The following is a 13610-nucleotide window of genomic DNA, read 5'->3' on the forward strand; positions in this document are numbered from 1 at the left end:
CCTCTGAAATATGTCTATAATTCAGATTATTCTTAGATCATTCGACAAAAACAAACAAACAAAACAAAACAAACCAACAACAAAAAGGAGCAACGATGATACAAACTAAGTTAGCCTTTACTGTAAAAACATGGGAGACATTGCTAGGCTTCTTCAGAAATTCCCACTGCAAAATTACAAACATATAGTGAAACAGTATTGTTTCTACTGTATTTCAATAAAAACCCATAGGTATTAAGACTGCCCTAAACATTTAGATCTATCAGGTACAAATGTTGAGACAATTAAAATCATTGCTATAAAACTGTTAATATTGTTTACAGCATACAAATTTTAGTGGCTGTTAATAGTACATTTTTAAAAATAGACTAAAAGGGTTTATGGACACAGAGTAACAACACATTGTATGGAGACAGAGTAACAACACATTGGTTGTTTTTTTTTTTTTTTTAGGTTTTTTTTTTTTTTTACCTTTATTAACTTGAGTCTTACTTACTGACATTTCGATTGTTATTCCCCTTCCCAGTTTCAGGGCCAACATCCCGCTAACCCCTACCCCTCCCCTTCTATGTGGGTTTCCCCTCCCCATCCTCCCCCCATTACCGCCCTCCCCCAACAATCACGTTCACTGGGGGTTCAGTCTTGGCAGGACCAAGGGCTTCCCCTTCCACTGGTGCTCTTACTAGGCTATTCATGGCTACCTATGAGGTTGGAGCCCAGGGTCAGTCCATGTATAGTCTTTGGGTAGTGGCTTAGTCCCTGGAAGCTCTGGTTGGTTGGCATTGTTGTTCATATGGGGTCTCAAGCCCCTTCAAGCTGTTCCAGTCCTTTCTCTGATTCCTTCAACGGTGGTCCCGTTCTCAGTTCAGTGGTTTGCTGCTGACATTCCCCTATGTATTTGCTGTATTCTGACTGTGTCTCTCAGGAGAGATCTACATCCCATTCCTGTCGGCCTGCACTTCTTTGCTTCATCCATCTTGTCTAATTGGGTGGCTGTATATATATGGGCCACATGTGGGGCAGGCTCCAAATGGGTGTTCCTTCTGCCTCTGTTTTAAACTTTGCCTCCATATTCCCTGGCAAGGGTATTCTTGTTCCCCTTTTAAAGAAGGAGTGAAGCATTCGCATTTTGGTCACTTGAGTTTCAAGTGTTCTGTGCATCTAGTACAATTCAAGCATTTGGGCTAATAGCCACTTGTCGATGAGTGCATACCATGTGTGTTCTTCTGTGATTGGGTTACCTCACTCAGGATGATATTTTCCATTTCCATCCATTTGTCTAGGAATTTCATAAAGTCATTGTTTTTGATAGTTGAGTAATATTCCATTGTGTAGATGTACCACATTTTCTGTATCCATTCCTCTGTTGAAGGGCATCTGGGTTCTTTCCAGCTTCTGGCTATTATAAATAAGGCTGCGATGAACATAGTGGAGGACGTGTCTTTTTTATATGTTGGGGCATCTTTTGGGTATATGCCCAAGAGAGGTATAGCTGGATCCTCAGGTAGTTCAATGTCCTCCATGTCCTGAGGAACCTCCAGACTGATTTCTAGAATGGTTGTACCAGTCTGCAATCCCACCAACAATGGAGGAGTGTTCCTCTTTCTCCACATCCTCGCCAGCATCTGCTGTCACCTGAGTTTTTGATCTTAGCCATTCTCACTGGTGTGAGGTGAAATCTCAGGGTTGTTTTGATTTGCATTTCCCTTATGACTAAACATGTTGAACATTTCTTTAGGTGTTTCTCAGCCATTTGGCATTCCTCAGCTGTGAATTCTTTGCTTAGCTCTGAACTCCATTTTTTAATAGGGTTATTTGTCTCCTTGCAGTCTAACTTCTTGATTTCTTTGTATATTTTGGATATAAGCCCTCTATCAGTTGTAGGATTGGTAAAGATCTTTTCCCAATCTGTTGGTTGCCGTTTTGTCCTAACCACAGTGTCCTTTGCCTTACAGAAGCTTTGCAGTTTTATGAGATCCCATTTGTCCATTCTTGATCTTAGAGCATAAGCCATTGGTGTTTTGTTCAGGAAATTTTTTCCAGTGCCCATGTGTTCCAGATGCTTCCCTAGTTTTTCTTCTATTAGTTTGAGTGTATCTGGTTTGATGTGGAGGTCCTTGATCCACTTGGACTTAAGCTTTGTACACGGTGATAATCATGGATCGATCTGCATTCTTCTACATGCTGACCTCCAGTTGAACCTGCACCATTTGCTGAAAATGCTATCTTTTTTCCATTGGATGGTTTTGGCTCCTTTGTCAAAAATCAAGTGACCATAGGTGTGTGGGTTCATTTCTGGGTCTTCAATTCTATTCCACTGGTCTATCTGTCTGTCTCTGTACCAATACCATACAGTTTTTATCACTGTTGCTCTGTAATACTGCTTGACTTCAGGGATAGTGATTCCCCCTGAAGTCCTTTTATTGTTGAGAATAGTTTTAGCTATCCTGGGTTTTTGTAATTCCAGATGAATTTGCAAATTGTTCTGTCTAACTCTCTGAAGAATTGGATTGGGATTTTGATGGGGATTGCATTGAATCTGTAGATAAATTTTGGTAAAATGGCCATTTTTACTATATTAATCCTACCAAACCATGAGCATGGGAGATCTTTCCATCTTCTGAGGTCTTCCTCAATTTCTTTCTTCAGTGTCTTGAAGTTCTTATACAGATCTATTACTTGTTTGGTTAAAGTCACACTGAGGTATTTTATATTATTTGGGACTATTATGAAGGGTGTCATTTCCCTAATTTCTTTCTCGGCTTGTTTCTCTTTTGTATAGAGTAAGGCAACTGATTTATTTGAGTTAATTTTATACCCAGCCACTTTGCTGAAGGTGTTTATCAGGTTTAGAAGTTCTCTGGTGGAACTTTTGGGATCACTTAAATATACTATCATATCATTTGCAAATAGTGATATTTTGACCTCTTCTTTTCCAATCTGTATCCCCTTGATCTCCTTTTGTTGTCTGATTGCTCTGGCTAGAACTTCAAGAACTATATTGAATAAGTAGGGAGAGAGTGGGCAGCCTTGTCTAGTCCCTGATTTTAGTGGGATTGCTTCAAGTTTCTCTCCATTTAGTTTAATATTAGCAACTGGTTTGCTGTATATGGCTTTTACTATGTTTAGGTATGGGCCTTGAATTCCTATTTTTCCAGGACTTTTATCATGAAGGGGTGTTGAATTTTGTCAAATGCTTTCTCAGCATGTAATGAAATGATCATGTGGTTTTGATCTTTGAGTTTGTTTATATAATGGATCACGTTGATGGCTTTCCATATATTATACCATCCTTGCATGCCTGGAATGAAGCCAACTTGATCATGGTGGATGATTGTTTTGATGTGCTCTTGGATTTGGTTTGTCAGAATTTAATTTTGTATTTTTGCATCGATATTCATAAGGGAAATTGGTCTGAAGTTCTCTTTCTTTGTTGGGTCTTTGTGTGGTTTAGGTATAAGAGTAATTGTGGCTTCATAGAAGGAGTTCGGTAGCGCTCCATCTGTTTCAATTTTGTGGAATAGTTTGGATAGTATTGGTATGAGGTCTTCTATGAAGGTCTGATAGAATTCTGCACTAAACCCGTCTGGACCTGGGCTCTTTTTGGTTGGGAGACCTTTAATGACTGCTTTTATTTTGTTGGGAGTTATGGGGTTGTTTAAATGGTTTATTTCTTCCTGGTTAAACTTCGGTACTTGGTATCTGTCTAGGAAATTGTCCATTTCCTGCAGATTTTCAAGTTTGGTTGAATATAGGCTTTTGTAGTAGGATCTGATGATTTTTTGAATTTCCTCTGATTCTGTAATTATGTCTCCCTTTTCATTTCTAATTTTGTTAATTTGGACACACTCTCTGTGTCCTCTCGTTAGGCTGGCTAAGGGTTTATCTCTCTTGTTGATTTTCTCAAAGAACCAACTCTTGGTTCTGTTGATTCTTTCTATGGTCCTTTTTGTTTCTACTTGGTTGATTTCAGCTCTGAGTTTGATTATTTCCTGCCTTCTACTCCTCCTGGGTGTATTTGCTTCATTTTGTTCTAGAGCTTTTAGGTGTGCTGTCAAGCTGCTGACATATTCCCTCTCATGTTTCTTTCTGCAGGCACTCAGAGCTATGAGTTTTCCTCTTAGCACAGCTTTCATTGTGTCCCATAAGTTTGGGTATGTTGTACCTTCATTTTCATTATATCTAAGAAGTCTTTAATTTCTTTTTTTTTATTTCTTCCTTGACCAGGTTATCGTTGAGTAGAGCATTGTTCAACTTCCATGTATATGTGGGAGTTCTTCCCTTATTGTTATTGAAGACCAGCTTAGCCCATGGTGGTCTAGTGGGACGCATGGGATTATTTCTATCTTTCTGTATCTATTGAGGCCTGTTTTATGATCAATTATATGGTCAATTTTGGAGAAAGTACCATGAGGAGCTGAGAAGAATGTATATCCTTTTGCTTTAGGATAGAATGTTCTATAAATATCTGTTAAGTCCATTTGGTTCATGACTTCTCTTAGTCTGTCTATGTCTCTGTTTAATTTCTGTTTCCATGATCTGTCCATTGATGAGAGTGGGGTGTTGAAATCTCCTACTATTATTGTGTGAGGTGCAATGTGTGTTTTGAGTTTTAGTAAGGTTTCTTTTATGTATGTAGGTGCCCTTGTATTTGGGGCATAGATATTTAGGATTGAGAGTTCATCTTGGTGGATTTTCCTTTGATGAATATGACGTGTCCTTCCTTATTTTTTTTGATGACTTTTAGTTGAAAATCGATTTCATTTGATATTAGAATGGCTACTCCATCTTGCTTCTTCTGACCATTTGCTTGGAAAGTTTTTTCCAGCCTTTCACTCTGAGGTAGTGTCTATCTTTGTCTCTGAGGTGTGCAACCAGGAGGGCCGGCCGGCACAGCCTTTTCCGGGAGCCCCCATGCACTGGGGTCCCAGATGGCATTAGGTGTTTTCCTCTGGAGTCAGAAATGTGGGCAGAGTGTAGTCTCTTCCTGCTTCCCAGGCATCTTCCCTGCTTCTTCAGCCCCTCTGTAGGTTTAGCTCTCCCTCCCATGGGATTTGGGTCCAGAGAACTGTTGATCTGGTCCCTTCGGGTCTGGGCTGTGTCTGGAGCGCAGGGGACCTGCAGCTCCAGTGCCCCTATCGTCCGTTTCCCAGAGGCCGTATACAGTTTCCTCTTGGGCCAGGGATGTGGGCTGGGGTGGGCAGTATTGGTGGTCTCTCCCACTCTGCAGTCTCAGGAGTGCCCACCTGTCTGGGCGGTGAGCTCTCTCTCCCAAGGGGTTTGGGAGCAGTGAGTGCTGGCTGGGATCACCGAGGTTGTGGCTCCAGCTAAAAACCGGAAGTGTCCAGTCCCAGAGAAATTTTGCCTCTGTGTGTCCTGAGACTACCAGGCAGGTCGCTTGGAGCAGAAAAGTTGGTCTTACCTGTGGTCCCATGGCTCAAGTTTGCTCGTGGGGGGTTGCTTTTGAGCTCTCTGTGAGGGCAGCAACCAGAGACAACATGTTGTTAAGTTGGTTACTTTTAAAAGTAGATGTCTTAATTATGGGAGATATTTTAAATTTACTTTAATTACATTTAAGTCTCTCTCTCTCTCTTTGTGTGTGTGTGTGTGTGTGTGTGTGTGCTCACATGTGGTTATATGCACTAGAGTGCAGGTGTTTATGGAGGCCAGTGGTGTCAGATGCCCTGGAGTTGGAGTTACAGTGGTTGTGAGGCACCTGATATGGGTGCTGTCCTGTCCTCCAAAAGAAAAATAAAGGCTCTCCAGGGCTGATGCATCTCTCTATCTCCCCATGGGAGGTAATTTTTCAGGATTTAAATTGAAAGGATTTCCTACCATGGTTCTTTGCCTGAATGTGTGCTGTATTTTCAGATTACCAGAACATACAAAGCCATCACAAAGTGGATTCCATGTTAGCTCACCAGGAAAGGGTGCACCGGTTTCTGTAGATCAGAGGTCTTGTGAAAACCTTGTGAAATAACATCCAGAATACTGAAGTCCTGAAAATGATGAAGATCCAGGGGTCCACGATGGAAATCACAGACAGAAAACGCAAGGCTTGGAGGTCTTCCGAGTCTCCTTCAGCTCTGTCCACAAGTTTAAAGCCTTCATAGTAAGCACGATACTGTTATAGAGGAAAAATCATCCCACAGGTAAAGATAAAGGCTATCAGAAGGAAGGAATTCTATTATTTTGTTTGTCTTAGCCTGAAATTTTCACCCTATGGCTGATGGATATGGGCAAGGAGCCTGTAAAGAGAAGCCTGAGGAACATAGGGAGACCCAGCTCACTGACTCCCTCAAGGCCTGCATTCTCAGATCAAAGACTCCAGGCTTCCCCACACAAATAGTTTTCTTCTGTATTTTTACTTTTGTTTTGGTTACTTTATTTACATTTCTAATGTCATCTCCCATCCTGGTTTCCCCTCCACAAACCCGCTATCCCACCCCAATGCCCCATGCCCCTGCTTTGATGAGGATGCTCCCCCACCCACCCACCCTCTTCTGCCTCACTCTCTAGCATTCTCCTACCTTGGCCCCTCAAACCCACACAAAATCTTTAGCTAGTGTCTTCATATGCATACTTTATTCAGTCATGTTTAGCTTCTGTCCACTATTATTAGTTTGTGTAAAAGTAACTAACAGACACATGGACACACCAGTGAAATGGTGTTTTGAATAGAAGGAAAGAGACAGGAAATATGATCACTAAAATGTATGAGGTCATCAGATGAAAGACCTGGCCATCTCATGTGAATTAGTCTTTTGTTTAAAGTAGATTCTATATAAGATGGGAGCAGGAGGTACCCTAAAGGTAGACCCCTACTTTCCTGTGTTCAGCCTCCACCTATGCCCTCATGTCACTTGTGTCCCTGTAGTTTCCTCAGAGCTCTGTGACGTGCCTCAAATCACGACTCTCTCTCTCTCTCTGCTGCCTTTCAGGTAACATTCCTACCTAGATCAGAACAACCCCAGACCACCATTCTGAGACTGGATACTTTTTGTTATGGCATTAGACCTCCCATACCTACTAGATTCTAAATCCACAATGAAACAAATTGACCCTAATGGGACACAAACTTCAGAATCATTATCAGTAGGAGTAACTGTGGTTAAGAGCACTGAAAGCCACCCAGGAACTCTCAGAAAAGACACACATTCCTAGAATCAACCTCCTGACTCCAATCTCTACAGCACATCAGTGTCTTGGTTATTTCAATCAGGAGCATGAGGAACTTGACTTACGTTAGACTCACCTCTCACCTGTCACTGCTGTATGGACACCGTCTCTCTCATTCCTGCTTCACGATGCCAGCAGTAATAGTGGTGACCGTGACCACTTAGACCCTTCACTTCCCTGGCACAGTCCTGTGGCTTTTAAGGTTTTCATGTTCTTCTTACAAAAGACTTGTGGGTACACAGTCATTGTCTTCATTTTACAAACCTAGAAATGGGTTAAACAGCCAAACAGCACTGTCCTTCAAATCAGCTTAAATAGAACCCTTTTTAGGGGTCTCTTTGAGATGGTGCCTAAGGTCTAAGCATCCAGGTTAGAATCCTCTCTTCAGATTGGTGTCTTTCAGGGAAGATGTAGATAGACATCTACATCTAGTTTTCCTAGTTTTATGGGAAAGGCACTGCGCCTGCTTTCCATGATTCTCAAGCCGGAATGAGATGGAGTGAAGATAGCTTCAAGAACAGGTTCTGGGATATTGTAAACACTTGATAATTAATGTGTGTATCATTTGCTCAGCAGGAGGTGCCCCTTTAACCTGCCAAGCTCTCCTTGAGAATTAATCATTCTTCTCCCTTACAGTCTGTGCTGATGCATAGGATGTTTTTCTCATTGTGTATCTCACTCAGTGCTGGATGAGGTAGGCAGGATGAGATCCTATATCTACCAAATGGATATGACTCAGCTCATAACTTTAAATTGGTTTAGAGTCAAGCATTTCACAGATGTGGTATATATTTGTTGGTTTTGTCCTCAGAATTGTGGTGAAATGAATTCCAACCAAAATTCCAACCATGCAAGAATACTTGATAAAGAAATGGGTCTTGTATAATTAAAAGAAACACTATACATTTAAATTTTAAAAAGTTGGGGCTGGAGATTTAGCTCAGTGGTAGAGCGCTTGCCTAGGAAGCACAAGGACCTGGGTTCGGTCCCCAGCTCCGAAAAAAAGAACCAAAAAAAAAAAAAAATTTTTAAAAAGTTTATTTATTTTATATGTTTAGGGTTAGAGGCATCATGGCACACATGTGGAAGTCAGAAGTTAACTCATGGGAGTTTGTTCTCTCCTTCCTTCATGTGCATTTTCGAATCATGTGTGTACATGTCTGTTTGTGTGTGTGTCTACATGCATGTGTGCACACTCACACATATGCATGTAATTAAAAATATTCTGAAGATAAAAAGAGCATTCATTTGAGAGAGTGCCCTAAGGTGGGTTCAGCAGTCATTGAGAAAATGTTTTTGTTGTCAACTTGATGATGATGTTTTACAAGGATGATGGGGATTTAAACTCTGGTCCTCACATTTGCATGGCAAGCACTTAGCTAACTAAGCCATCTCCACAATACCCCACAACTACGTTTTATAAGCTTTTTAGGCTTACTACATGATAGAGTAATATAGATTCAGATACTATCCATCATGTTTCAAGTTTTATGGGTCCTTAGTAATTTTTGAGAATATTAAGAGGTCCTTAGATGCCTGGCAGTGTTGGCTCATCTCTTTAATCCCAGCACCCAGTAGGCAGAGGCAGATGTCTGAGTTTAAAGCCAGCATGGTCTATGACATTGTCTTCAAAAACAAAACAAATAAATAAACAAAAAATAGAGAAAGATTAAAGGAAAAACAAGAAAGGGAATAAGAGGTCCTTAGAGCACAAGTTTGCAGACTGCTGCCTTAGGCTAGCATGAAGTCTCCTGAGGAGATCAGACTCCTGATAATTTGCTATAGTCATTAGGCACTAATAATAAACGAGAGCCACTGTTAGTAACAATGCTGATGTTAATCTGTGAGGCTATTAATCTGGGTTTTGTGGTATACATATACACAAGCCCATAGGCATACACATACACTCACATGCTTGTAGGTGCATAAATACACACTTGCTCCAAATTGTATACAACTAGAAAACCTTTTGGTTTTTCCCCAGAATGTGGAATATGTGCATACCCATGAGATGTTGTAGAACAGAACCCTCCTGGAAGTGTCCCAACGAAGCACTGGAAACCTTGGACACTTGCATGGTGCAGCCCAGCTCCCCCTTACTCTGGTGGCAGGAGGTGCAGGCCAGCTAAACTGGGCATCTGCATCTTGCACTTGCGGCCCAGATTCCTCAGATGGTTCAGCTAGTTCTTGGCCATGCATTCTTCCTGACCCGAATCCTTTTGGAGAACAGGTCTTCCATGGGGTCGGTGCTCCCAGGCACCTTGATCAGCCACTCCTTACTGTCATCCCGGGCAGGCTTGTAGCCACAAGGGCATCGCTACTGGCCATTCACCTCGTCCCACATGAGGTTGGGCCTCTTCTTCAGATGGATGCCCTTAAAGCTCTCCAACTGCTGCCAGCAAGTGAGTGGCCTTGGCCGAGCAGTGGCTTCCTGCGGGGAAGGCCTGTGTCAGGATCCTGCAAGCACACTACCACCGCCTCCTCCATGCGGTTGGTCAGCAACTTCCAGAGTTGGTTGATGAGATGCTCCGGGTTTTCCCACTCCAGGGCACGCAGCTCGGCCTCCAGCGAGGCCCTGGCCTGGCACAGCACCATCAAGGGTGGCTGTCAGAAGCCAGCAGGTTGCCCAGGTCGGACTCCAGTTCTAGCTCCTGGTGCACCATGATGCGATGCAGCTTCTCTGCTTCCTCCTGCTCTTCCTTGCCCAGCAGCTCTCTGCATTCTGCCCCTCCGTGTCTCTCACCTGGGGATTAGTTCCCTCACTTTTGGGGACTTTAACTTATAAGAATGGACAGAAAGTATACGATTTGATGTGTGCCTTGTACCTCAGCACCTACGTTGCCAGGAAAAGGGAGTTTTCATTGCACAAAATGGGATTGTAAGACAGGGATTTCAGGAAAAATCATGGGTGAATATATTGAAACCCTGCCCCCTCTCAAGGCACACTCAATGAAATAATAAACTCGAACTTGCATTCATATAATGTTGTAGGGAAAAAAATGGCCTCTGGGGAACACTAAAAACTATGGGAATTTGACTATATGTCACATGCATGGACCCTGGGTTTATACATTTCAGGGAGAAGAATCTCCCTCATCCAAGGTCTTTAGATCTTTGGGTGTTAACTAAGATGTTCTATCTGTATCTAGACCTTAAACAACTCTGCCTGTTCTCAGGAACTGGGTTGTAATGAAATAGTGAGAACCCTGAGGCTCTGGAAGGAGAGTGTGCGAATGGGTGTTCCCTGGCTCAAAAGTGAGTCTCTGGAAAAGGCAGTGCAGAAACTGATCAGTCTGGGTAGAGGGAGTTAGCAAGTAAGCTATGGCATTTCCCAGTGACATCACTGATAGTGTCTTCCCTGGAAATTCTCTTGTATCCAGGAGAACCCTAGAATCTTCTGTGATGTCACCAGTGTTGTGGTGACACCAACTGCCTGAGTGATATCCCTCCAGAGCCTAAGGGGTTCTGAAGCGGGCATGTTCTCCGGGTTCCTCAGTCTATTTCGGCAGGACAATCATATACATGCAGAGACCAGACCAAGGCAGAATGAGGCCAGCCTTCTATCACGTTGGAGAACAAGATGAACGGAAAGGTCCTGAGGAAGGAAAAGTGAGCACTGGACAGGGGTAGGGGAGCTTCTTGGAGGAGGTTGGCTTCTGCTGGTCCTTCTAGGTGTAGGACATATGATTTGGAGCCTCAGTGTTTCCAAATGGCTGACCCAGACTCAACAATTTCTGATCATTAGTTTGAGAGAGCCAAGAATTGATATATGTCAAGGGGCTCTACTTGGAGCTCTTTAATGTCATGGGGAGTGTCAAAGAATACCAGAATGAGCCTCTGTAAGAATAACAAAGTGTGTCTCTCAGTATAGGCTGTTGAAGCACTTCATTCTCAGTCCTGTAGATTACATGGGTAATTGATGCCAAGAGGGATATTCTCCTGGTCATATATCAAGGCCTCAGTTACTTTGTACTTGAACACACATGATTAGGGATTCAAGATATTAAGCAGTTTGGACTCAAGGACTTACCTGCCTCACATCAGACATTAGCTGAAAATGGCCTCCAATTCTTCTTGTTTAGGCCAGCTATAGAATTTCAGTGCCAGAGGAATGGCTTTAGGAGGTGTGGTCTATATCTATGATGGCATATGTCATCATATGGCTATGATGGTGGGGAACAGGGACAGTTGAGTTCAGCTTAAAGATAGCTTTCTTGCTGTGTCAGGGATTCACTGTATCTCTTGAACTATGCATCCTCAGACTTCTGTTTTAGACTAAGCATAGTTTTTCCTGACCTTATGTCCACATATGTTCCTTTTTACTTGTGTTTATCTGCCTACAGAGTTTGCTCAGAAGGTATCATCCCAACCCTCCACAAGCCCTGTTGAGGAGGAGAGGATGAAGCATTTGGAGAACCTCAAAATTGCTCTCCACAAGATGCAAAATGAGAGAGAAGAACTCCAGAGAATCCTGGCAGATTACCCTGGGAAGAATTTAAACGACAGGTAGTCACAATGCAAGTTCTTTGTTAACTGTCTTGAGATGTCTGTTAAACTCATATGTCCTCAAATCACAGTAGGCTACAACTCCAGGGTATCCTCATGGTCAAAATCATATTCCTGATTGCATCAGATTGTGAAGTTCAGATAGGAATGAGATGGGGGCACAGGCTATTTTGACTCCTACAAAAGTAAATCATAGCCTGTGGCCTGAATCACAGTCTGGGAATAAGGGTAGTAGTGTGTGAGCTCTCATTGTGTGTTTTAAGAAAACTGGACAGGTGTTGGCTTGTGGGAATTTCTAGGTGCTGTGATTTGCCAATTATTGTTGTAATTGACCTGGAGGTGCTTGGAGTTCAATAGGTCCTGTGAACAGCTGGAGGGGCCTTATCCCACTTGCTGCCTCACTGCCTCAGAGTGTGTGACTGGATTGACTACAGGATATCATTGGTTTTCTCTGATTTTGTTCATTGTATTTTGAGATAATGCCACATCCTTATATTTATTTGGCATTCTAATTGTATTTGAGAGAGAGAGAGAGAGAGAGAGAGAGAGAGAGAGAGAGAGAGGGAGGGAGTTTTGTGTGAGTTTGTGTGTGTGCCTGTGTGTGTGTGTGTGTGTGTGAGAGAGAGAGAGAGAGAGAGAGAGAGAGAGAGAGAGAGTGATTTTGTGTGTTTCACTTATGATCTGGGTATTCTATGTTCTGATTTGGCCTGAGAATTATCCTGTGTCAATTTCCATGGCGTGATAGAGATGAAGATGAGAGCCTCACTTTGAGCAGAACAACATTTCACCTCTGCTTACCTTGGACGCACATGGGAATCTCCTGGTGTGTGTTATAAATTCTTTTCCCTGTAAATACGGTTCATGTTCCTTTGGGTTTTCATGTAGCAATAGATTCTATGATTGAGAAATGTTACCTAAGAACAGGAGAATAGTCTTCATGGGTATAAGTTGGAACCTGGATCGTGGCACAGGGTCCTGGAATGTTCTTGGCAAGCTAGTCTATTCCTTCAAACCCCCCTCAGGGAGTTCATGCAGATCATTTCCCACATTTAGTTTGCTGGCACTGCTGTCCCTGCGTCCATAATAATAAGCTTAATAAGAACCAAATGGACCCAATACCAAGGAGCAAGACTGTGGCATGTCGTAGGCTGGGGTAGTTCAGGATTCAGTCTGAATTCATGTAATTCTTGAATCCTTCATTCATAAAGTTATTTGATTCTTGGACCATGCCCTATCATAGGGACAACTTTGAGTCCGAGATGCTCATGATGCAGCACCAGGAAGTGATTACTGACCTGCAGAAAATGTGCAAGCAGATCAATAAAGCTTTGAGCAAATGTAATCAACTATCACAAGAAAATCAATGGTACTGGTGAGTAACTTACCAGGTTGTGACCCCAGCAGTAGACATGTGTCAGCCCATTCTTATCTTTGAAGTGAGGATCAGGTTTTATAGGGTTTGAAGCATACCAGGAAGTGTGTCTTTAAGGAAGGCTCTAGGATTTTACCTCCTGTAGATAGTTTGAATAAATGGAAAGAGGCTGTGAGCTTCTCCAACCATTGTCCTTCCCAGCTAGGGATCCTGTACATAGAAAATGTATGTACAATGATGGACTTATCAATCAATATTGATGCTCTGGGGCTCTGACAGGAAACACACACACACACACACACACACACACACACACACACACACACACGACACATAGAAAGATTGCATAACTGTTGGATCTATTCTTTTCTCTCAGAGGGCATTTGCCTGCAAGTGACATTCTAATAAAATGGATATATAAGCACACTTAAGGATTAAGTCCTCTTCTGGGAAAAACTTGCGTCCTTCATGTCAGGTTATGAAAAGTGCCCTGAATCTTCAGGAATGTTGCTTTTTTTCTCGATTTGACCTGTCTCTAGGTTATGCTCCATGA

At 42.5% G+C, this 13610-nt stretch overlaps 1 pseudogene; it reads right to left on the reverse strand.

Annotated features, from left to right (window-relative positions):
* Positions 1 to 8204: 8204 nt before the first annotated feature.
* Rrs1-ps1 (ribosome biogenesis regulator 1 homolog, pseudogene 1) lies at positions 8205 to 9929 on the reverse strand (annotated as a pseudogene).
* Positions 9930 to 13610: the final 3681 nt, after the last annotated feature.

The sequence above is a fragment of the Rattus norvegicus genome, chromosome 3 (genome assembly GCF_036323735.1).
Source record: "Rattus norvegicus strain BN/NHsdMcwi chromosome 3, GRCr8, whole genome shotgun sequence".
Taxonomy (NCBI): domain Eukaryota; kingdom Metazoa; phylum Chordata; class Mammalia; order Rodentia; family Muridae; genus Rattus; species Rattus norvegicus.